The following is a 4,430-nucleotide window of genomic DNA, read 5'->3' as shown; positions in this document are numbered from 1 at the left end:
ACATCAACCTTAACACTTGCCCTAGACCTAGCCCTAAAGATAATACTAACCCTAAACATAGCTGTAAGCCCTCACCTGAGCCCTAGCCCTATACTTAGCCCTTGTCCTATCCCTAACACTAAACCTAATGCTAGCCCTAGCCCTAGCCCAGTCTCCCACATGGGGCTGTAGGTGTCAGGCCAAGTGGGGGCAGGCACAGGGGCTGTGTCTTCCACGTGGGGCTGTGGGTCCCAGGTCGAATGTGTGCGGGCATGGGAGCTGTGTGTCCTGCATCAGGCTGCGGGTGGCTGGCCATGTGACACTCTCACCAGTCCATGCAATCCAATACAGAGTATGCATTTAATGTAGTGTTATGTTTTTTTATCATTTACTTCAACTTAAAAAAAAAGGTAGATGTTTAGTAACATACAACATTGCCAAAAGTTACTTTACTTTCAGACACACTTATTAAGATCATGTATCATCAGAAATGTGGAACTACACAGGTATAAAACCAGAAATATGAGAAAGTAACACTCCTGGCCTGCTCCTTCTCCTCAAGTCTCTCATCAGAGGCATGAGGGGCACCGGACCAGGAGCTCAGCTCACCTGTCATAAGCAAAGGCTGTACCATGCCCTAGCAGCCACCTCTCCCCCACTTGCACGCTGCCCTCCCAGCACTCCAGAGGCCAGGCCCCACTCCCCACCCTGCCCTCCAGGGCCTGGGTCCCACTCCCCTCCCAACACTCCAGGGCCAAGCCCCTCTCTCCTCAGGCACAGGTCTCCTCACACTCCAGGGCCTGAGCCCTACTTCTCTCAGCATCCTCCAGGGCCAGGCCCTGCTCCCCTCAGGCTTGGCCCTTTCCACCCTCCAGGGCCAGGCTGGTGCTCCTTTAGCCACCCGCCAGAGCCCTGCCCCACTCCCCTCAGGCACGGCCTTCCCTGCCCTCCAAGGTTGGGCACCACTCCCCTCCTTGCCCTCCAGGACCTGGGCCCCACTCTGCTCACCACCTCCAGGGCCAGGCCCTGTTCTCAGGCACAGGCCTTGCTGCCCACTATGGCCGACCCTGCTCCCCTTCTTGCCTGCTGCCCTCAGGTGCGGTGCTCACCAGACTCCTGGGCCTGTCGTGTGCTCCCCTCCTTGTCCTCCAGAGCCCAGACCCAATCCCATAGGGTGCAGCCCTTGCCACCCTCCAGGCCAAGTTCCTCCTCCCCTCTTTGCCCTCCAGGGCCAGGCCCTGCTCCCCTCAGGCATGACCCATGCCACCCTCCAGGGCCTGGCCTCCACTCCTCTCCTCGCTCTCCAGAACTGAGCCCCACTCCCCTTGCCTTCCTCCAGGGCCTGGCCCCACTCTTCTGAGGTGCTGGCATTGCTGCCCTCCAGGGCCTGGCCTTTCCTCCCCTTCTCACCCTCCATGGCCACCCCACACCTCGCTCCCCTCCTCACCATCCAGTGCCACTGCCACCCCCTACTCCTCTCCTTGCTGTCCAGAGTCCAGCCACTGCTCCCCTCAGGCATTGCCCTTGCCACCCTCCAGGGCCAGGCCCTGCTCCCCTCCTCTCCCTCTAGTGCCTGTCCCCTGCTCCCCTCCTCTCCCTCCAAGGCCCAACCCTGCTCCCCTTAAGCGCAGCACTTGCCATCCTCCAGGGCAAGGCCCTGCTCCCGCTATGACCTCCAGGGCCGGCCCCTCACCAGGCTCCCCTCCTTGCCCTCCAGGGCAGGCCCCTCCTTGCCCTCAGGCATGGCCCTTGCCATGGGCCCCTCCAGGGACAGGCCCCAGTCACCTCCCTGCCCTTCATGGCCAACCCCCTAGGCTCCCCTACTTGCCCTCCAGGGCCAGATTCAGCTTCCCTCAGGCACAGACCTCACTGCCCTCCAGGGCCAGGCCTGCTCCCCCAGGGCCAGGCCCTGGTACCCTCTTTGCCCTCTAGAGCCCAGCCCCACTCCCCTAGGGTGCAGCCCTTGCCACCATCCAGGGCCTGGCCACCACTCCCCTTCTCACCCTCCAGTGCTGAGCCCTGCTCCCCTCACTGTCCTCCAGGGCCGGGCCCTGCTCTCCTGAGGTGCAGGCCTTACTGCCCTCCAGGGTCAGGTCTGCTCCCCTCCTTGCACTCCAGGGCCAGGCCCTTGCTCCTCTCCTTGCTCTCCAGAGCCCAGCCCCGCTCCCCTGGGGAGAGCCCTGGCCATACTACAGAGCCTGTCCCCACTCCCCTCAAGCTCAGCCCTCCTCACACTCCAGAGCCTGCTTCCCCCCTTGCCCTCCAGGGCTGGGCCCTGTTCTCCTCCAGTGGGGCCCTCACCACCCTCCAGGTCAAGGCCCTGATCCCCTCTTTGACCTCCAGTGCCACCCCGACAAGGTGACCCTATCCCCTTCCAGGGCCAGGCCCAGCTCCCCTCAGGGGCAGCCCTCTCTGCCCTCCAGGGCAAGGACAGTTCCCCTCCTTGACCTCCAGAGCCAGGCACTGCTCCACTCACAGCCCTCCAGGGCTGGGCCCTCCTCCCCTCCTCACCCTCCAGGGCCACCCCACTTCCTCCATGCCCTCCATGGCCAGCCCTATTCCTCTGCTTATCCTCCAGAGCCCAGCCCTGCTCCCCTCTTAACCCTCCAAGGCCAGGCCCCGCTCCCCTTCTTGCCCTCCTAGGCCAGGAGCCTCCTGTTTCCCCTTAGGCTCAGCTCTGGCCACCCTGTAGGGCCAGGCCCTGCTCCTCTCTTTGACCTCCAGGGCCTAGGCCCCCACTCTGCTCACCACCCTCCAGAGCCAGGCCCTGCTCCCCTCAGGCGTGGGCCTTACTGCCCTCCATGGCCTGCCCTGCACCCTTCCTTGCCCTCCAGGGCTGAGCCCCACTTTCCTCCTTCCCCTCCAGGGCTGCCCAACACCCTGTTCCCCTCCTGGCCCTCCAGTGCTGCCCACCCTCCCTCACCCCCCCCCCCGACCTCCAGTGCCAGGCCCCGCTCTCCTCAGGCCCAGGCCTTGCTGCCCTCCATGGCCAGTCCTGTTCCCCTCCTTGCCTTCCAGGGCCAGGCTCCTGCTCCCCTCAGGCATGGCCCTTGCCATCTTCCAGGGCCGGTCCACTGCTCCCCTCCTTATCCTCCAGGACCAGGCCCTGCTCCCCTCCTTGCCCTCCATGGCTGGCCCTGCTCCTGTGCTCACCCTCCAGGGCAGGCCGCCTCCCTTCCTTGCCCTCCAGAGCGCGGCCCGGTTCCCCTCTTAGCCCATCAGGGCCGGGACCTGCTCCTCTTCTAGCCCTCAAAGGCCAGGCCCAGCCCCTATCAGATGTGGCCCTTGCTGTCCTCCAGAGCAAGGGCAGCTCCCTTCCTCGCCCTCCAGGGCTAGGCCCCACTCCCATTCTTGTCCTCCAGGGCCAGACCCAGCTCTCCTGAGGCACGGGCCTCGCTGCCTTAGGATTCAGCCTTTGACACCTCCAGGGCCTGGCCCCCGCTCCACTCCTCACCCTCCAGGGCTGGCCCCTGCTCCCCTCAAGCATGCCCTTGCCACCCTCCAGGACAAGGCCCTGTTCCTCTCCTTGCCCTCCATGGCTGCCCCCGCTAGGCCCCCCTACTCGCCCTCCAGGACCAGACCCAGCTCCACTCAAGCACAGCCCTCACTGCCCTCCAGGACAAGGCCAGCTCCCCACCTTGCCCTCCAGTGCCAGGCCCTGCTCCACTCACAGCCCTCCAGGGCAAGCCCCACTCCCCTACTTGCCCTCCAGAGCCAGGCCCTGCTATACTCACAGGCATCCAGGGCAGGGCCCTCCTCCCCGGCTGACCCTCCAGGGCTGGCCCTGCTCCCATCCTCAACCTCCAGGGCCTGGCCCCCAGTCTTCTCTTTGCCCGCCATGGCGGGAGCCCCTCTCCACTCACCTTCTTCCAGGGCCTGGCCCCACTCTCCTGAGGTGCTGGCATCACTGCCTTCCAGGGCCTGGCCCTCCTCCCCTCCTCGCCCTCCAAGGCCAGGCCCCACCCCCTCCTTGCCCTCCATGGCTGCCCCCCTCAGGCTCCTCTACTTGCCCTCCAGGGCCAGGCCCATCTCCCCTCAAGTGCAGCCCTCACAGCCTTCCTTACTGCCCTCCAGGGCCAGGCCTGCTCCCCTCCTTGCCCCCCAGAGCCCGGCCCCACTCCCCTAGTTTGCAGCCCTTGCCACCCTCCAGGGCTGAGCCCCACTCCCCTCCTCACCCCCCAGGGCTGGGCCCTGCTCCACTACTCACCCTCCAGTGCAGGCCCTACTCCCCTCCTTGCCCTCCAGGGCAGGCCCTGCTGCACTCACAGCCCTCCAGAGCAGACCCTGCTCCCCTGCTCGCCCTCCAGTGTCCGGCCCTGCTCCCCTCCTAGCCCTCCATGGCTGGGCCCTGCTCCACTCCTTGCCCTCCAAGGCCGGCCCCTGCTCCTCTCAGGCATGGTCCTTGCCGTCCTCCAGGGTTGGGCCCTGCCCTGCTTCCCTCCTTGCCCTCC

The sequence above is a fragment of the Lepus europaeus genome, assembly GCF_033115175.1.
Source record: "Lepus europaeus isolate LE1 chromosome 23 unlocalized genomic scaffold, mLepTim1.pri SUPER_23_unloc_1, whole genome shotgun sequence".
NCBI classification, from domain to species: Eukaryota; Metazoa; Chordata; class Mammalia; order Lagomorpha; family Leporidae; genus Lepus; species Lepus europaeus.
The sequence above is the reverse complement of the archived record's forward strand: the minus strand, read 5'-3'. Positions refer to the sequence as shown.